At 38.0% G+C, this 21,761-nt stretch overlaps 1 protein-coding gene across 4 annotated transcripts in view; it reads right to left on the bottom strand.

The window, feature by feature from the left end:
- RFX3 (regulatory factor X3) overlaps positions 1–17,403 on the bottom strand; it is a 125,308-nt gene extending 107,905 nt beyond the window's left edge. For 2 of the 4 annotated variants that reach the window (XM_015848911.3, XM_015848912.2), the window contains exon 1: positions 9,010–17,403. The gene's annotated coding sequence lies outside the window, so the exon portion shown is untranslated. Of the gene's footprint in view, positions 1–8,650; positions 8,931–9,009 lie in introns of all 4 variants that reach the window. The other 2 variants (XM_085530722.1, XM_085530723.1) reach the window with 2 other exon arrangements.
- Between the last annotated feature and the right edge of the window lie 4,358 nt (positions 17,404–21,761).

The following is a 21,761-nucleotide window of genomic DNA, read 5'->3' as shown; positions in this document are numbered from 1 at the left end:
AAGGTCACGAAAGTTGGTTGCTGTACTGAAGTCATGATCCTGAGGACAGCTCTTCCTCTAAGTCAAGAAACGTCAGTTCCTTCAGAAATTTATCAGGAGAGTACAGAAATAGATGCTACGGGGAAGTCAAGTGGTAAAGATACCATGCACCTTCATGCCTGTAAAGGGCAGGTAACTTCACTCAGTGATTTGGACCAGATTTATGGAAGGCAATTTCAGAAATTTGAATCCTAATAATACCCAGATCCCCCAAAAACTATCGATACAATTTAGTAACTAAAGTACTTCAGACGACACAAGTTTATAAGGTTATATTATTTGACTACTAACCATTTGGATGATTTGAAACAGCAAAATTCTAAAACATTCATACCAGCCGCAGCTGCGCCAGCAAAAACAAAACAAAACCAAACCCAATTTTTAAAAAACTAGAAGCCTTATTCCATATTAGTAGTGATTCAAATCAAAATCACCACTTGTATGATAAACTACATTTTTGATTTGCAGGACTAACACTAAATTTAAATCTACTGCAGTAAGTCATAGAATTGCTTAAGTGAGAAGGGACATTAAGATCATCAAGCTTCAACCACTATGCTGTGGAATGTGTTGCCACTCAATAGACCAGAAGTTACTGAATCTGTCCTTGAATGCCTTTAGAGATACAGCATCCATGACTTCTCAGGGTAGTGTGTTCCAGAGCCTCGCCATCCTCTGAATAAGAAATTCTTCATAAAATCTAGCCTATATTTCCTCTCTTTTAGTTTAAAGCTGCTACCCCTTCTCCAATCACTATTAGATCACGTAAAAAGTAGGTCCCCATCCTGCTCATAAGCTCCCTTTAATTACTGGAAAGCTGCAGTGAGTTCTCCCCAGAGCTTTCTCTTCTTCAAGCTAAACAAGCCCAGCTCTATCAATCTCTCTTCACAACAGACGTGCTCAAGCCCTTTGATTATCGTCAGAGTCCTCCTCTGGACGTGATCCAACAGCTCCACATGTTTCTTGCACTGAGAGCCCCAGGACTGGATGCAATATTCCAGATGGGGCCTCATGAGGGCAGAACAGAGGAGAACAATCATGTTCTTCACCCCACTGATCACCTATCATCTGATGCTGCCCAGTATACAGTTGGCCTTCTGGGCTGCAAGCACACACCTTCACTTGTTTTGACTTAACTTTGATCACAAAGCATACTTTAGTCATAAAAACTTTTGGATTCCTTTTACAAAATAGCCAAATATTTGGGAGATGCTAAACTTCTCTCATCTCCTGTCACCACAGATCTGGTGCACCACAATTCTGCCTGCGCATTATTGTTCCTTTTGAATTCAAACATTGTTTTAAGTAATTTCACAGTAGTTCCTTTGGACAATATTATTTCAGACAGTCCAAATAACAAATTTCCTAGAAGTTAAGGGAGTTGCTATTAAACAGAATCAACTCTAAGAAGCTAAAAACATACTGTGTTCTAAATTCTTCCATTTATTAAATCTGATAGGAAACAATGAAACAAATATGGAAGAACTATTTATCAACTCTTTTACAACTTGCAACTCAGATGAAGTGGTTTAATACAGAGTGGACCACATAAAATAATAAACTAAATGTTAAACAGACACTTGTATGTTGATATAACCTTAAATTCCATTTAATTAATAAGCATGCTAAATTCACCTCATAGCTAATAGTGACTACACTTGTAGTTCAACTGCTCCTCATCAACAAAGGCTAGAGGAACTTTATATACATTCAGATCTTTCAACAGATGAAATTTAAATACTTCTTGTATACCATTTATTCATTATATTAATAGGTTTAACAGACCCTGTAGAGCAACATATACTTAGTCAAATATTAACTTTTTACAACTTTACACAAAAATATATATGTTTCAATCACTAAACTATTTTAGAATCTTATTCAGAAAATTTGAGCACATTTAGTTTCAAAGTGATGATTACTGAACAACTTCTTTCCTAAGAATACAATTTGAAAAGCAAGCATTGTTTTTTAACTTAAGCAATTAACTCTTTTTCTTATATTTTACCCAATGAAAATAACACTAAGTGCCAATACTAGCTTGTAAAGACTTCACTAAGAATATGAATTTGTGATCCTATTCTTGTACAGCCACACACACACACATTTCCTTATGGTTCTTCTACACTGTAAATCTCATCAACAAGAACACAGAGAAGGAAATAACCTTCCTTCACTGAGATTGCTTCTTCTGCTTGTTCAAGCAGCAGAACAATGAAGTTGTATCAGTACAGCACAGATCTTATCAGAAAAAGAAGAAGAAGGTGGAGGGAGAGAAAGAACAATGCCAGTTCTTCTAAATGCTTCACAGATAATGTACAGCAGGCCATACCAAGAAGCATTAGCTCAAATCCACTGTCCTGATCATCTAGCCCACTAGAAAGAAAAGCCTTCATATAGTCCATAAACGTACCGTGTCATTTTCAGAGTAACAGAGCAATATATGCATAACTCCTCTCCCTTCTCCATGAAAATACAGACACATTAAGAAAACAAAATCAGACCAAAACTATATAGAAAACTCTACACATCTGAAAATTCAGCAGATGTGAGTTAGCTCATATGAGCTACAAATATATTTTACAGTTTTAGCTCTACAGAATCATAGTAAACAACTACCTGTAACCTCAATAGCTGTAACGTAAATAGTTATGGCTCAGAATCGTATTTCATTTTTTCAATCCTTTCTAAGGGAAGTATGGTTAACAGAGAAAGAAGATGAAAATAGCAGGTCTTAACTGATGCAGAACACCTGCAAAATGACATCTTTCACCTCTCATGGATTTGCTCATCTCTGTTTCTGTTTAGCAATGTTATATCACTAACTTAAATATCTACTGTTCAAGCTTAGAAAATGTCCCTGAGGTGGTAAGAGAAAATTATAATGAAGTAAAAAAGCAGAAGATAGAAACTTGGCAGATGAACAATAAAGATAGCTTCTGGTTATTTATTATTTGTGGCAGCATCTAAAACCTGAACAACACTGAAATCTGAACACGTGGTTTTACCTTAAAGAGCTTACAAATTTAATTTGAAGTAAGATACTTCAATAAGAAGAACAAACATAAACTGAAGAAATAGTGCTACATTATCATAAAGTCTATGTGCATTACACAGTGGTTGTGTTACAAGTTTTCTCAGAGATCAAACAAAGCTAAGCTATACTCAGTGTACTGGGTTCATGTGGGGCTGAAATGACCTCTAAACATACCATCAGGTTCTTCCTTCTTTTAGCTAACCAATGAATACAAGTCACAAAATGCTAGAAGTACACTACATAGTATTTAGTGGATAATATGCAAATTTTGATATATGCATAGCATTGTTATGGAAGAAAATGTAAGAACTGAAACAAAGAAACATTAAAAATATATTGGGATTTAAAGAGGAATTCTTAATTGCTAGAATTTAAACCCTCAATTCTCACTAGAATTTGTATTACAGCACAGAAAATTCCTTCATTAATTTCAACTTACAACATATTCCACCCACCATCTCTCAGTTTTGGGGAGCTAAATCTAAAGGTAAGGGATCAAATACAAACAACTTATCACAGTAGAACAGGAAAACAAAACAAAATAAAAAAAACAACTAAAAGTACATTGCAAAACCATTGATTGAGCATATTCTCAGCAGGTTTGCAGACGACACTAACCTGAGTGGAGCAGTTGACACAACAAAAGGAAGGGATGCCATCCAGAGAGACCTGGACAGACTTGAGAAAGGCAAGACACTGCACTTGGACTGGAGCAATCCCAGATACGTATACAGGCTAGGAGAAGAGAGCAGTCCTGTGAAAAAGGCCTTTGGGTTCCCGGAGGATGAAAAGATGAGCATGACCCAACTGTATGTGTGTAAGTGTTTGCAGCCCAGAATGCCTGCACTGAATAAAAAGAAGGGTGGCCAGCAGTAAGAATGAGGTGACTGAGCACCATTCTTTGTCCTTGTGAGGCACCATCTGGAGTACTACATACAGGCCTGATGTCCACAATGCAAAACTTGGAGATGCTGGAGCAGGTTCTGAGGAAAGCTACAAAGATTATCAGAGGGCTGAAGCACCTCTCCTATGAAGAAGTGTTGAGGGAGTTGGGCTTGTTCAGCTTAGAGAAGAGAAGGCTCCAGGGAAACCTCACTGTGCCCTTCTAGTACTTGAAGGGCATTTATGAGCAAGAGGAAGACAGACTTTTTACATAGCCTGATACTGATAGAAAAATGTGGAACGGTTTTAAACTAGAAGAGGTTAGATGTTAGGCAGGCATTGTTTACTCAGAAGGTGGCAAGGCACTAGCACAAGTCACCCTGAGAAGCTGTGGATGCCTAGAAGCATCCAAGGCCAGGTTGGATAGGGCTTTGGGCAACCTGAGCAGCAGCCCTGCCTACTTAACAGCCGTGCCCATAGCAGGTGGTTAGAACTAGATGATCTTAATGTCCCTTCTAACGTAAGCCATTGTATGATTCACTGCAGCAGATTTAGATTGTTTGTCTTACAAAGCAAAAAGATAGTATTAAGAGCCTGCTACATTATAATCCTTAGGAAAAAAGTAGAAAAAAATATGTTTTATTTAAATCTATATGAAGTATCATTGTATTTCAATAACAAAACACTTTTTTTGTTTTTTCTTTTTATATTTCAAATAGCATAGCACCCTCTGGTGCATCTAACGTAAGGAAAATAACTGAATAAATGCCAGTCATTGTCACACAAAACACACAATTAGTATACAAAGAAAGAAAAAAGAAGGAGCTCCAAGTTATAAATAAATAAATAAATAAATAATAATAATCAAAATCAGCTGCCTAAGTGTTAGAAAGGAAAGCGTCTGATTTACTGAAACCTACTCTCAACAGAGTTACAAATGGTACAGAATAAGAAAAAGTCTGGCAAAATTACTTTTGTGACAAAAGTACTAAGACCAAAAAGTTTGAAACTAATTCTGTATTTTTAATATGTCATTTTTATTGGGGAAAAAAAGAAAAATAGGAATAAAATCTTAAGTGATATAAAGGTAAAAATAAATTCTCTAGTGAACAAAATGTTACACTGAGCTATATTTCTGCTCTTCATCTTGCAAGCAGTTTGATGATAAAATAATTTTTAGAAGTATCATATAACTGTGCTATATGTTGAACACTGATACAATATGTTAACTATTAAAATACATCCAGTGACTGGGAAAATAATTTCCTACCAAAGTAAATCTTGCTAATCACAAAAGCAGAAAACACCACCTGCTTTAGTCAGCTCTTTTGTGAACCTCTGGAAGTCTCAGCACAATGCAAAAGGAATGAAAGTGACACCTGTTTAAACTAGCCATCTGTCCCTAGCAAACTAGATTTAGCTAAAATCTGTGCATGTATTGCTCCTTAAATTTACAAAATATAAGCATACAGGTGCTAACCTGTGAGCACAGAGGAGTAAAAACACCTTTACTAGAAATACGAAAACAAAAATGTCAAACTTGTGGCAAACAGAAAAGCATCAGCTTCATTATTATTTTATATATATCATAAGCTTCACTAATTTGTCGTTTCTCACCCTTAACATAAAAAAAACCTTTCATTCATAATTAAAAAAATAAAAATACTTTGTTTGCTCTAACATATTTATGTGGTAACAAGCCTGTTTTAAAAATAAAACTTCACCTACAGGCACAGTACAGCACCACTGTCTATATTTGTGATGCATTCACAACACATCATTAATAATTGAAAAAGTTAAAAAATGAACTGCTAAAAGGGAGAATATTCTACATAACAGAAACTACAGCTGGTAAGTTTTTGAAGACTGGACATAATAAGTAGGGAATATTTTAAGAAGGAAACTTTTCATAAGCAGACAAAGTAAAGCATGAAGACCAGTCCAGAAATGCTAGCTAGAACAGATTACTACTTTTTAGATACTTAGTTATGTTTCAAGTAAAAAGAAATGAGACCAAAAAAAAAAAAAAAAAAAAAAAAGTCTTCCTTCTCAATGGAAAGTTTAATAAGCTAAATTAAACTAACATTTATTTTTGTAGATAGCTTTGCGATTAACAAGCTACCACACAACTACTGCATCAGGTGGAAACAAGAAATTGGATAGAGCTAACAAAGCTGAACTTAATTATGAAATAAAGCACCCTGAGTTCTAACTTTGTAACAGCATTGTACCTTTAATTCCCATTTCATTTACTTTCACTGCATCATTGAAGGGTTCCTCCACAGTACATTGTAAGTTAGCTAGCAGCACAACAAAGCCTATGATCCACAAAGACTCAATAGAGTATGCTGAAACAATTTAAAACAATGTTACACAGACAGTTACACAGTGTAAGTCATGAACATGAATGAGTAAAATAAAATAAATCACAATCCATTTTCAAACACTGGTTAGCATCACAAACACCAACTATTTTGACAGCTGAGGGCATTAGGGAATCAAATGCGTAAAGCAGATATCATCTGCGACCACTAAAATATTTCAGAAAGAATAAAGACTCAACAGTTTTCCCCTTCAGGTCCCTAATATTAACTGAGTTGATTATGGTTGCCTTCAACCATGGGCTTAAAAAATGTAGCTAAGTAAAATTAAGAGAAGTCTTCATTTTAGATGTGACTTTAATGTGACTTTTAAAACACTTCCTAATACTCTTTGTACAGAAAAATAAAAAATAAAAAAATTATAAAACTTGTTTCACAGCCTGTGCACTTTCCTTTGAGACCACAAGTCTGGATGCTTGTCCTTCAAGAACAGACCTCAACATCCAGGAAGGAAGGCATCTCGGACAGGGCTCTGTCCTGTTGAAAGAGGGCTACTCAGGTGAGGCATGGCGCAGAGCTGACAACTTTTCAACATCGAAAAATGCATGGAATGGGTTAGTGACTGATGAATCACATACATAATGTAATAACAATGAAATTAAGATGTACATCTACCATATAACTGATGAAGTAAAATAACCTCCTGACCCCATACAGATATAACTGACTTGATAGTCACTCTAAATATTCTTAATATCTTTCAAAGCTATTTTGTAGCAGTACATATAAAATTAGCGCTTGATGGTTTCATCTTGAATAAAATGATGACAACTTAGAGATCTTTGGTAACTACCAAAGATAAAATCATTCTAGTTCGCATACTTGGCTTCTGAAACATAAAAACAAACAAACAAAAAATGACCAAAAAAAAAACCAAAAACAATCTGCCTTGCCTTAAGGAATATTAATATAAATGGAAGATAGCTCATAGTTGATGGCCACTTGGAAAAATTGACCCTATCACCCTCATTGGCAAGTCCAACATGAGATAAAACAACGTATCCTTGTTGAAATGGTAAAGAAAAGCTGATATTTTGAACAGATTTCCTCTAAAGGTACACAAATAGAAAAGGTGAAAACACAATTCAGTTGTAGGACTTCCAATAATAAAAAAGAACATCTTTTGATTATGCTTTCCCTGAACAATTTAATTAAATAATTGAAATAAGTAAGTCATCATTTAAAAAAAGAAAAAAAGCCTGCCACACCAAAAGGTGATATGGCATGTCAAGGAAGAGAGTGCAACTGGATATAAAGATGTTAAATGATAATTTTACTTGCCAAGATAGATACCAGAGGCATACTTTACCCCAAGGAACTAAAAAAAAAACACCTATAAAGGTAAATTATGATTTCCTACCTCCAGCAGTGCAAGTCTTTAGATCTTAATAAACAACTACAAAAAACAAAAGCAAAAAAAAACAAGAACAAAAACCAAACAGGTATTTTGGATTAAAAAAAAGAAAAAAAAAACCATCATTAATAACATAATTTTTACTTCAACCTCTTGCGAGGTATAAAGGTGCCTCTTCCTTTCTTTCCCAAGCATCCTCTTGAAATGCAGCTGCAGTAACAAAAAATCACAAATCACAAAGACATTTTTAATTTCTTCCTTCTGCTTAGCACACAAACTCACAGTGACAGTGAAATGTCTCAGATTTCTTTGATCGTGGAGAGTTTAAGGAAACTCACCAAAAGGATCCTCTCCACATGTACATAACTCAGTGTGCATGAGCTACATCTACAAGCACACTACACCATACTATGCTGGCAATATAAAAATATTGTAATAAAAATAATCCCTAGAAGAACTGCAAGAAAAAAAGCCTGCAACTATGTGTACAGGTGCGGGTACCAAATAAACAGGAAAACACAGTACACAGAAAATGCAGTTTGCCCTAGAATAAGAAAGGACATTAATTATGAATAAATAAAGAAGAAGAAAAAAAGAGAAGGAAAAGGAAAAAAGAAAAAGAAAGAAAGAAAGAAAAAGAAAGCTTTGGCTAAAAAAGCACAGAGAGTGTCCGATCGCATACACAAGAGTCTCACTGGAGGCTATGGAAGTTGGCAAACACCTGCACCTCCGGCAGCCACACGGACCAGAACAAGGCCCCTCGCTCTGCGCTGTGCCACGGGATCCATCTCCGCTGCTTCTTTCCTCCCACCTTCACCCCCAAGGTGTTGCATTTTGTTGTTGTTATTTTGAACGCAATCTTAGCTTATGTCCTAAGTCTCGGTCCCCAAAATTCCCTCGCCCTCCCCCACCCTCTCCCCTCATCCGCTCGAACGGGAGACGATGGAAGACGCGTACCCACCGCATCCACGCGATTGTCCCGGAGGTCCCAGCAGCGCCTCCGTCCCCGCACGGCCGAGCCCCGCTCCCGGCTCAGCCGGCCCCGCCGAGCGCTCCCCTCGGCCCCGCGGACACCCCCATCCCGCCGCCCCCCGCCGCGCACTCCCACGCCGAGGCGGCGGGGCCGGGCGACAGGGACGGCGACGGAGAAGGCGGCGGGGCCGGCCGAGCGACCCGCGTTCCCCCGCCGCTCCGCCGTCACTCGGCGCAGCGCAGCGGAGCGTCCCCGGCCCGGATGCTGCGAGGAGGGGGGGAGGCAGAAGCTGTGGGAAGGAGCGCGGAGGGAGGGCCGGCGTGCGCCCGGCGAGAGCACTCACCTGGGCTGAGGCGGGCTGCGGTGCTGCTCCGGCTGTCGTTGCTGCTGGAGGCGGCTGTTGTTGTTGTTGTTGTTGTTGTGGGTGACGATGAGGAAGGGGGTGAGGATGGGGGTGAGGAGCAGCAGGAGGAGGAGGAGGAGCAGGAGAGGAGCGGTTGTTGTTGATGGGTAACAGTCGCCAGGACTACGGTGACTATGGCGCTTGATTCACAAGGCAACGGTTGCTATAACTCACAAAAGGGAGAGCGAGCGAGGGAGGAGGAGGCGGCGGCCCAGTCGGAGCGGCCCGGAAGAGGCGGGGCCTGCCCTGACTGACGGCGCGGGGCCGAGCGCTGCCTGCTCCGTCCGCCGGGCCGGGCGCCGTCCGCTGCCACCCGCTCATCCAACGAGCCACGACAGCCCGTGCGGGGCACGCGGTGCCGGCGGCGCAGCGCGCGGGCCGGTAAGGCTGCGGCGGTACCGGACCTGGGCCCGGGGCGTGGCCGCGCGGGAGCTGCCTGACGCCACATCCGGCGGGCGGGGCTTGGAGCGCGGCCCCGGCGCGCTGCCCGCCGCGGGGGTCGTGCCGCGCCCGCTGCCGGCCGAGGGGCGGCCGCTGCCCGAGGAACCGGCGGGACGTTGCACCCGGTGGCGGCTGCTCGCCGCCCCCTGCGGCTGCATGTGGCGGCACCCCGCACCGCCTGAGGAAAAAAATAATAAAAGAAAGGAAAAAAAAGCCAACGCCGACGGAGCTGCCCGGCTGCCGCCATCTTGAGGCGCGGAGGATGGCGCGGGCCGAACCCGGCGGGTTGCGGCCGTCCGGCACGGCCCCAGCCGGGCGGCTCTGTCAGGACGTCGGGCCGCGGTGGGGCCGATTCCCTGGGGCACCCTCGGTCTCCCTCCAGCAACTTTATCTCTTTCCCGGCCTCAAGCTGTGCACAGCCGGTGGGGCCGGGGCGGCCGTGAGTGCAGAACAGCGGTACAGAATCCAGCCTGCCAACAACCCGCGCCTCTGGTGCGTTGGGATGTATGTTTAGGGAACTGGCGAGATATGGAGATTGTAGCCGTTTTTTGGCCGTATACAGTTCCAGCACATCCAGTGGGAAGAGCAGTGTTTCTTTGTAGCCCTGTTGAATCCCCACCTGCAGCTGTTTGCTAGCCTGTGAAGTGTCTTTGCTAAGCGCCTGCAGTCTGTGGCCATCAGTGCTTGCCTGTTAGCCATGGAAGGCATGTAACTGAACTGCACATTCTGTGCACCCCTTCATGTCCCTTCATCATCTTCTTATCTTTGCACAGCTTGACAATTGACATTTTTTCATACCAGTCCCTGTAACTACCTCCTATTTGCCTCACAAACCCTGTAACTACTCTGTTACAGCTGTTTCTAAAGATTGAAATTGCCCTTAAATACTGAACAGAAGTATTTTCAACCCATGGATACCTGTACTGTGATTTTTAAGGCCTGGAGTAACCATTGTAGTTCTAACAACTGCCTACAAAAAATTACTGGGAAATCTGAAAGTATGTAAAAATCAAACTTGAATCAACAGAGCATTATGTCTGCAACAGAACAATCTTGAGTAGTAGAATGGTGCAGTTTTACAGATGAAACTAGATCTTTCTACCTCTACTGGAGAAGCTAATCTGAAACGCTGTAGCAGTAACTACTCCATTTGGATGTTTAAGCTTTGAATCTCTGGGTGATTGAAAAGCATACCTTCACTTATCTATGACAGCAGCATTGTCAGTCAGAAACACTGAGATACAACCATAAAATGTCTAATAAAATTAGTGTTGTCTTATATATATATATCCATTTGAAGGCAAACTGTATTTCATTAGGCATCTCACACCCTATATATCCATCTATCCAGCAAATAAAAGTTGTTTTATTTAGGTGGCAATGCACTGAAAGCTTGCAGGATTTGTGCTTTCATTGACTAATCAGTTTTTTGTGAACAATATGAAGGGCTGAGGGGACACTGAGTAATTTCAGAAAAAAGAATGTTGCCAGAAGGATATGACTAATTCCATGGTAATGCTTTAGCAACTTTCATCCTATCCATGCTGGTAAAGAAAGTTTTTATTTCAAGGATTTTAGTATTTGATATTGTTCAGTCCTTTCTCTTATGCCAGGTTGTTGCATGTGTATTTGCTTTGCAGGATGAACAGAGTGACCTGTCATAAAGTTGAAGGATAAAATCTCTTGGCTGTTGATTTGCATTCTTAAATCGTGGAACTTTATGTTTCTATCCTTGTTGAAAAATGATATCAAACCTAGTCAGGCCTTGGCTTAAATGCAATATTTATATATATACATTTGTAACTACCCTTGAATTAATGTGTTTCCAGAATATTTAAGTCTCTATTAACATCTCAGTCTCTAAATACATAATCAGTTGCTTTGTCAGAAGGAGGGCCATAGCTTCTTTTGTTGCTCGGAAATTGCTGAATCACTTCAATGTTTTGACCCTTTCATCTATGAAATTTGTTTGCAGAACTGTCTGCATTACTCAGTCAGGCCCTAACAGAAATTGAAGATCTGCATCAAAACATTGGAAATATGTGTATATATATAGATTTTTCTTAAACTTCAGAATTTGAATTTTTGGTCTTTATCAAAGTGCGCAGATCTCATCTTAATATTTGAACAAGTGTCATTTTTTCAGTTATGTATTTCTAGATAATCAGTAGAAACATTGAATCACTTCATATGGATACTGTAACTAATGATAATATTAAACAACCTTTCAAAATAAAATATGAAAAAATATTTTCATTAAAAGTACTGCTAAAAACTTTGTAATATTTATTTATGCAAAATACACTATATTTCTCAAAACAATATTTGTGACTTTGCACAGGGGCAAGTGATAATCAAAATAATTAACATCATTTCAACAGTGAATTAAAACAAGATTAGACAGACTTCCCCTGTACTTTGAAAAAGTCAATTTTTTTTTCTTAAATCCATTCCTTTTATTTATTTATTTATTTATTTATTTATTTATTTAACATTTCCAAATGGCTTTCAGATATATTTTGTCATTTGTGGCATATCTATGAAGTACCACAACACATTCCTCTCAGACATATTGTACAGAACAATTACCTATGTCTCTTATGAAGTAGTATAAAGGCATTGCAGAATACTTATGTAGGTAAGAGCATTCAAACTGTTTCAGACCAAGGATGCTCCTTCCCAGTTCATAGAAGGTCATGCCTAAAGAAGAGCAAGAACAAGCACATACATGTATTTCATTAGGTATCTTTGCCACTCTGTGTTAGGGATTTTCTGAAACCTTCGTGATCTGTCTTTATTGTAATCTTCGGAATTTGTCAAGTCTTCCATAAAACGTGCATTCACGCCATGTTTTATCAAGAAGAGCTATGCTGTAAGAATAAATGCTGTACAGTAAAAGGTGCATGAAAAAAAAACAACACATTTTGCATTCTCTGAAGTCTTGACATAGTCTTCTGTCGTCTTGGTTCTAGTGAATAGCATGGGGAGAAGGTGAAGAAGATATGTCTAAATGTAATAAATAATGAAGCAGCTTAGTACAGAAGCATAGGCTATGCTGTCTGGCTGCTTGTCATGTTTGTTTGATTATGCATGTAAGTATGCAGACAATGACGTAGTTCAGCTTAGGTAAATTAGTTATTATTACCTGATAAGTAAATATTATTAAACACCTATATTATGCTTTCTTATAGCCATAACAAGCTCACCCTTGAGCATTTTGTCTCCCTCATGATGCCCTCTTGGCTTGGTGCTCTGGATGCCTGTAGTCCAGCTATGTGTAATAGAAGTTCTCTGAATGCCTGTTAATATATTGGGTTTTTATAGGTTTAGATGGGATTAGCTTGGTCCATAATCTCAGTTCATTGTTCTTGTGAACAGTATTTCCTTTTTAATGCTAATTTTTCTACAGAGTCCTCACCATTTGTCTCGGACTAATATCTGTGTCAGTCTGCAACAGGTTGCTGAGGAATGGGGACTTCTTTGTCACTTGGAGATCAACTGCTAGCACAGATTGCACATTTGGCCCTGAGGATGAAAGCTGTTGGCCATACTGCCTCTGGCCAGAAGAACCAGTGGGTATATTCACCCTGTGGTTTCTCAGGCCCTCTGTAATTTTGACTCTATTGCTATACTCCTCTGGAAGTCCTACGTTCTGACGAAGATGAGTTTGTATCTTTTCACTGTGCCCTAGCTTCTTGTCCTCTCATCAGCAATTGCTGAGACCATCAGTAGCTGACTGTCAGTTTGATATCTTGCTAATATTCTCTCCACATGGTTTTATAAGAATTGTGCTTTCCTGGGATCCCCATCGTTTGTTTGTTTGTTTGTTTTCGCATAAGGCACTCTGTTGACAATTCTAAGACAGAAGACGTTGACAGTACTATCATTTGCAGGGATGAGGAAAGAACCAGGTGGCAAGAACTGGAGGCTCACAGTGAAAAGCAAATATAAAACTGATGACAGCTGGCTTTATGTGCATGTGAAGTACTCCAAAAAGTGTCGTATACTCTACATTTTTAAATCTTTTTGCTGGTACCTTTGTACTTGCAACACACTAAAGGGAGGATTTAACAGATGTGCTTAGGCCCTTGGGTCTGTATTAACAACATAATATGCGCACTCAAGGAATGCAACTTCCAGTTTTCTTGAATTGGAAAGTTGCATTAAAAAGGGAAGTGAAATTTTCATGCACCGAAAGTGTGCTGTGAAGAGAATAAAAGCACAAGTGGGGATAATAAGAGATTTGCCTTGGCCATGCACTGCTGATATGAGAGAAAATGGTACAGAAGTCACATCCTTAGTTTGGAAACCTGACACATTAATCAGTTTTTAATGTCTGTTACAGTTAGGTTACATTAAGTTCCTTATGGACCAGTATAGAACACAGAAGTGCCAATAATGATTTTTATAATGACATTAAGATAAATCCCCACTGCAGTTCTTTCCATCACTTGAGTAATAACAGTAATCACAAGGCATTCACCATTCTTCACTATCTAACACATGTGAAAGCACTGAGTAGGTGCATGTTAAACTACATTATATTGTAAAGAAACAAATACAGATTTTAATTTTTTTTCTTAATTTTTTTGTTGTTGCAAGGTGAAATTTGAGATTACATTACCACCAAGAATCCACTTTTCTATATGAAAATGCCTAAAATATCCAGCCCTGATCCTGGAGTTGGTCATTTAAACAATTTTTATTAAAATTATTTTGCTCTATAATTCCAGCATCAGGATGAGATTGCAAACATGTGACCTTGTAGATGTGGCAGTGCCAGAGCTTCCTGAGTCTAAGCACTGTTTTGTACAGACATCGAAGAAGGTGTCCAACTGTCTGGATTCACATCAGGCTTTAAAATTTCTCTGTTATGAACTAAGAGGCAATATAGTTTATATGTATATATATAGTTATATATAATTTTACTGTGTTAAAATCTGTTAAACACCTTTGTGTATTTGTACATTGTAAAACAAATATTTTAGTCTCATGTTTTCTTATACTTCAATGCAACACTTTATGAAGAGAATAAAAAAGAGCTTATATTAAAAATTGAGGGATGTGAAAAATTTAAATGTTACCAGTTTCTGGTAGTCACTTTCTTTTTCTTTCTAATGAGAGTTATTGAAAAAGTGCCTCTGGAATATAAAATTCAATTTTATACTTTTGAGTCTTGAAGATTTTATGGAAAGAGTAAAGAAAAAGAAAGTTTATTTTAAAAAAGGCCTTTCAATTCATCATGCTTAGGAATTGCTTGAAATAACTAAATTACTCAAAGAAGGGAATAGTGTGCTTAGGATTAAGTTTAAACATTTGGTTACTCATACAGGAATTTTTTTTAAATAAAGATATACAATATTAATTGTAGTCTTCCTATTAGAATGTAGCTTAAAAGAAATAACTGAAAAAAAAAACCAAAAAAAAAACCAAAAAAAAAACAACCAACCTCTTTTGAAGTAATGACTGATGAAAATGGTTGAAATAATGATGGAGATTATGTACTTGGGATTGATGCTCATGTTCATATGATTATGAATAAACTATGTATTGTTGGCAAGAGATTTTTACCGTGTTAACCACGTTTCTGCATTCTGAAGAAACTGCACTTATCAATTTGTGATATTAAGCACACAGAAATGAAAAAATAAATTATAACCATAAGTGTGATAATTTAGCAGATGATTCCTGTAAAACTTTTATATTACTATATTCATTGAGCTGTTGTTTTCTAAATGTAAACATTAATTTCAGGTCCTGTTCCTTCTTGCTGAGCATTAATTGCTATGTGCCAGCTGAGGTATTTTCTTTATTTGTTGTGAATCACAGAAATCCTGTTGCACTTCAGAACTTGGTCTATATTTCAGAAGGTATTAAAAGCAATATATGTATAAATTGAATCTTACTTTTCAACACTTTTAAGAAAAATGAGTTGAATTTCTGAATTTTATTCAAGGTTTTAGATGAACACATTTTAAAATTATCATGATTAAATGCATGTATCATGAATTGGAATTATTTTAAGAAACTGCAGCATGTTTTGTCTTTTATTTTGTGCACGATATAGAGGGAACTGTAAATTCTAGATTGTGCATATTACTCATTGCCAGCTTCAATGTATCTTCAATTACAACATTATCATCCAAAGGAGAATAAATACTGTGTTTGAAAATAGGAAGCATCAAGTGTGAAGATTTTATCTAGAATTGCACACTGAGCCATTAGAAGAATAAGAAATTTGCACCCTTGTATTCTGAACTCTGATTGGAATATTTGACTTCTGTAACTTGTATCACAACCTCTCTTTAAAGCAGGCATTTCATGTCAGAATTGCACCCTGAGCTTTGTGCTATCAGAGATCAGGCACTTTATTATCATTCAAAGAGAACCATCTGCAGGTTGATGTTCAGTAGTGGCAGAGAGATATAAAATAAGCAATTTTAGCATGTGTTCTGAAAGCTCTATAGCATTGATTCAGTATAGATGGAAGAGAAGGAATTTGACTGAAAACTTAACTAGAACTGTGATGCTGGCTCATACATTGGAGAGTGTCCATACAGTCCAATACAGGAAGATTTACTTGGTGTGGGATAGGTTCAGTGTCCCACTTGATGGCTGAAACACACGTAACTCATGCCTGTGCATGTGTTGTGCACTCACACTTTTTCTCCGGATAAATCCATAGTGCAGACCATCAGAGTCACGAGGTATTTGACTGATTCCCCTTAGTAATGATCATTCTTTGGGTCACTGAGAGCAGAACTGTTGGAAAGGGTAGTAGGAGCATCATGAAGGTATGTTTCAGCAAATAAGATTGAAGAGCACTGTAAGAAGAAGGAGATAGTATTTCCTAAATAAATGCCTAAAAAAGACCCACAAAAAACTGTTAAGAGCTAAGTTGTCTTAGCAGCTGCACATCTGATGCTTTTTAATATTTAACATCTTAGCAGACAGTATTGTAGTAAGTAGAACTTAAAGCAAGGATCATAAAAGAATAAAATACCATAAAATATTTGTTAGACATAACACATTTTTACAAACTGTATCTTGTTACACCTTGCCTCTTTTCTTATGTGATACCGGTTTGCTATGTGTTACCTCTCCTTGCATCTTGCTATTGAGTTGTACAGCAAAGAAAGGATTTGTGGCAGCATGCAAAGATTAGGCATGGGTTGTCCCAGTATCCTCAGCCACACTTTTTGTATGTAAAGACTGCAGCACATAAAGTGAAGTTCAGAGACAGCTCTGTGTTTCAAATGAAAGTTTAATCGTGGCATTTCTGGAATTCTAAGCATAACTTCATAAATTTAATATTCTTTCAATCTGTTCTTGGGTAGGGAATTTCAAAAGAATAAGCATCAAAGCTAATTCTATTGTCATTTATATTCATAAAACATCAAACTCCCTTTGACTTTTAGGACACATACTCATGATTATGTGTATTTATCTGTTTGTGTGCAAACCCTCAGAGCCAGGAGAGTGCTTTCAGACAGCTTTAGTGTAAAGGTTTATGTACTTTCTTAATAGTTGAGGGAGTAGTTAATGGAAATATTTAGGAATGGGATTCTTGAATGTAAGTACTGTAAAAAAATATATATTGATGCTGGTATGTATTTTCTTAAAAACATGTTGTGTTTACAGCAATAGGAACTTTACAAGTTTTCACAAAATGTTTCCAGTATAATTAGATTGCATTTTTTTCCCTTTTCTCTGTTGGAGAGGTCTGTGTGTCAGTTCCGTAGAGATCTCAGCCACTTTCAGCTGGAAATAATTTTTTCCACATTTTCTGTTTTAATACATGAAGCAAAATCACTGTTATTCTATTGGATTCTTCACTCAATTTATATTGCGTTTTCCTTGTCTATGTTCAAATAGATTTAATAAAAATATAAAAAGTAATATCACTGGTGTTGGCCATTTTGATTAAGTCTCCAGGCTTCATTGTTAGGAAATCTATGAAGTTATTAGTTTACTTAGCACCATAGTTAATTTCAAAGTACTATTTTTTCACTGCACACCAAATAAAATTTCAGTTTATACTAATAATTAATGTACAACCCTACCTGAAAAGTGACTGCTTTTTTATTAGACAAGGACTCTGTGTGTACAGACAAGATAAAGATATGGGGTGAGCCCTAGAAATCTCATAAGCAGTATGGAGATGGGGAAAGAATTTAATTAGACATGAGGAAAAACTAGCCTTAGCAGTTTTGTGTAAGCAGTGTTTACAGGAGTTTCTGTCCTACACTAGAGCCTAAAAATCACTTCTCCTAAAGATAAAAGAGATAAAGGCAGAGCCTGAGGTTCTAGCGTTTACTTCCTTCGTTTTCTGCTTCAGGATGAAGCAAGTGATTTGGGGCCAGAACAAGTGCAGTTGCCCATTACAGAAGGTAGCCTGCCAGGCACTGACTTTCTCCAGTGCTCCCTGGCCTTTTGTCCTCATTGACACGCATTTACACTTCCTTTGAAAACACAATGACAAGGGCAACCAAAGCATGAGTATTAGCAAGGTAGTGGCTGAGCAGCACTTAAGCTATTCCAGGGGTAGTCAGTTACATGGTCAGTGTGGGAGCAGCTGTGTACTAGCTTAGGGAAGGCACTGTTCTTTTACCATCTTCCACGGCCCAACTAAATCTGCCTTGCAGTGCCTGAGATCCAAGATGTACAGAAGTTTTGAATGCATAACACATCAGGTAGCCTGAATTTTCTTTTTATATAAAGTGTGTTTTTGTGAATAAATCTGTACAGACAGTAACTGCTACCCAGCAGTCATATTCTAATTTCTAGTTGTTGGAACAATAAAAGGAGAACAGGGGAGCCAGCTCAGAAGTGTCACAAAGCCTCCCAATGGGACTTCTAATAAAGCTGTTCTGACATTTACGAGTGGATCTTCAAATATGAGAAAACTGGAGTTCTTATATCAGTCCAAAGCAAAATAAACATGAAATTGTCAAGCTTTCAGGATCAAGCTTCCATTGCATGTGCAGCTTTAACCAAGGAAAACAATCCCTAAGGACAAATACTGTCTGTCAACAGACACATACCAGAAAAATATTCATTATCCATTTTATACTGGACAAAATAATATTGCCACAGCACCCAGGATAAGCACCTGTCTGTCAAATGACAGAGTAGGGAACCTATCAAAAGATGTAGACTGATACTGACTGTCAGCCTTGGAAATCTGATATACAGATTTTCCTCACCAAGTAGGGGAAACTGACTCCTGATCATTTCTGTTTGGCAAGGCCAGTGGCCATGAGGCTTCATCTACGTGGCTGTGTAGTATTTGTGTAACAGACCTGGTTTCTTTATACCCTCCTAGCAGCATTCATGGGGGCCAATGTAAAAAAAAAATATATATATATATATAATATATATTATATGTGTTTGTGTGAGTGTGTGTATATATATGTATATGTATGTATATATATATATATACATATGTGCCAGTTTAGTGAAGTAGAAATAACTAATGGCAGAGGGCTTATGAGACTTCTGGAAACATGAGGTGGGACACTTCATTTAATCTGGGTGCTGCTAGAAACTTTTTATGCATTTTTACCTTTGAAAAGCTAATGTAGGAAGAAACAGTTAGCAACATGATGGTGCATCGTCATGTTTTTCTTGATATATTAATCATACAGAATGTGTGTAATATAGGAAAATATTAATTTAGTAGTAATATCTCCTCTTTCATATGAGTAGCAGTATGTCACAAACTGTGGAGAAAAAGTGAGGTGAAAGAAACAGATGATAAGGGAATGCTTTTGCACATCTTTTGAACGCTAGTTTTTAATAGGATGGATTTTATAGAGTTAGAGTGTCATTTAGGTTGGAAAATACTTTCAGAACCAAGTCCAACTGTAGCACTGGTGCTGACTTCAACCAGCCTAGCCAAGTGAAAATAAATAGTCTGTTTCCACAGAAAAATATGAGCTATATGATCCCAAACATAATGTAACTTTTAAAGGCCAAATTTCAGCCTTAAATACATATAAAGTATTTCTTGTTGTTGCTCGAAGACAGTTGTATTAATTCCCAGCCATTTCAAGATAAGGGCTCTGCTTTTGCATTCTATTAAATGCCATTGCCTTTTTGCAACATTTTCATGGTCTTGCCTCATTTACTGCTCCAGTCTTTTTTGTGTTTTTTTATCCCTTTTACAGAACTTCTGCTTTTGAATTAGACTCCCAGTGTACATTTTCCAGCGTTTCTTCTATTCCTCACATTTTATAACCCATAAGAGTATTTGACTCAAATCTTTTTGATTGTACAAATTATTCATGGTTTGTTTGTTTGTTTGTTTTTAAATGAAAATTGGAAAAATCCTTAGTTAAGACTGATCTAAAACGTATTTGTCTTCTCTTCCACATTTAAATACAGGAATTTATCTTTAATCCTTTTCTAACACTCTCTTTTTGGCCTGACAGTACTTTTGCCTTCCCTTCTATGTAAACACATAACATTAGATTGTATTCTAATTGCAGTCAGGAAATACATCTAGTAAGATTACTTTCATTTCTAGTTGTCTGTAACTAATTCTAGAAGTATGCTTTTTTCTAATGATATAATACATATATTATAATGATATATATAATTTATAACGATCTTCAGCTCTAAATGTATAATATCACACTTATCAGAAGTGTTCATAACACACAGCTAACTGGTATCCAACCTTACACAACCATTCACAAACGAGACTAAATATGAAAAAGAGCTTTTGTTGGGAAACATGATATAAGCAGGTAACAATGTGGTAATTAGCTTCCATATGAATGCAGTTAACCTTGCCAATTAAAACTGAAACTTAGGGAGCCATCAACCTCTGCTTATTTTGCCCATTCTACCTGCTAAAAACTATGTTATCAACAAATCAGGTTGGCCTTATTCAGAGCCAGATGTTGTACTTCGTAATCCTTGTGGGTTTCTTCCAAGCTGGAATACTTTGTAATTCTATGGTTAGATTTATCCATATTTTTCAGGTATGACTGACTGGCAACTTGTGGTGCCAGCCACAGCATCTCCCTGGCAGAAGAAATTGACAGACATGCACAAAATTTTCTCTGTTTAGTCCTGACTTGTTGCCCATGTTTGGATTAATAACTAAAAGGATGTTACCGTGGGTTTCTTGATTCAAAGAGATACATTTAACAAAGAGCTACTCAGCTTCCGAAATAGAAGGGAAATCATATGCTGGTGTGCAGACTAAATGACGAGCTAAACGAACTGAATGTGGTAAATCAGTGGCCTCAAAGAGTGGCTTTGAGCTGCTGTCTTGTCCTTACGACACTTTCAGTAACTGCTAGTTGGATCGAAATTAAATGTGGAACAGAAGTTTCTTCTCAAAAGTGAGCAACTCTTGGAGTGTATTCCAAAACAAAAATAAAGGTATGACTCCTGGGCTGAAAGGAACCATCTGTGGTACTGCTACTAATCTTTGTGATGTTTAGTGAAAGCTGTTTTTGCTGGAAACTCTGCTGAATGAACCTGATGCCCCTGGTTCTGAAGGATTCATGAGAAGAGCCAAAACTTGGAATGTCTGTTATGATTAAAAGAGATGGCAGAGATGATCAGAGACAGTGTCCATTGGCTGTGACAGAACTGTTGCTCTGGAGTGTCAATTTTCCTTCTAAAGAGGATATCTATAAGAAAAATAATAGGAAAACCATGTAGTTCTCATAGCAAAGCTATGTAGTTCTCATTGCTTCTGATTTCAGCTGGACCAGCCTTAGGTAAGTGATGGTGTATTGCCTGTAGGTCTTACAGTCATACACAGGTACCTCATAAACCCTGTCCTGTGTGGAATGTGGTATGATCAGCTGTGCACCTTTGCAGTCTTTTGAGTGCTGGTCTAACTGCTCAGAGCTCCTTTCAAGCACCATCTGTTGTCGCATGATTCTGCATGCCAGATCCTCATAAAAGTGTCTTTCTTGGTTGTTTTAGAAACTGAAGAGTAAAAAAAGTATTAGAAGATTTAAACCAAGGGAACTGAACATGTAACAAGCACAATGAAATAAAGAAGCATTCTATGCATATTTCTGCTTTTCATATACACGGATTGAGCACTCTTTTGCACGAAGGTAAAAATTTTTCCATGGAACAATAAGGAAATCTTCAATGACTTTGACTGACTGGCTTTTAAAATTTGTAATGTGTTGTGTTTTCCAGCAGTGCTTTCCAATGGTTTCTGCACTTTCAGTCAAGTAATGACTTAAAAAGCTTGGCTGTCATTGAAATGATATGTT

This window comes from Coturnix japonica, chromosome Z, assembly GCF_054131305.1.
Source record: "Coturnix japonica strain WE chromosome Z, WE-NBRP24, whole genome shotgun sequence".
NCBI classification, from domain to species: domain Eukaryota; kingdom Metazoa; phylum Chordata; class Aves; order Galliformes; family Phasianidae; genus Coturnix; species Coturnix japonica.
The sequence above is the reverse complement of the archived record's forward strand: the minus strand, read 5'-3'. Positions and strand labels throughout refer to the sequence as shown.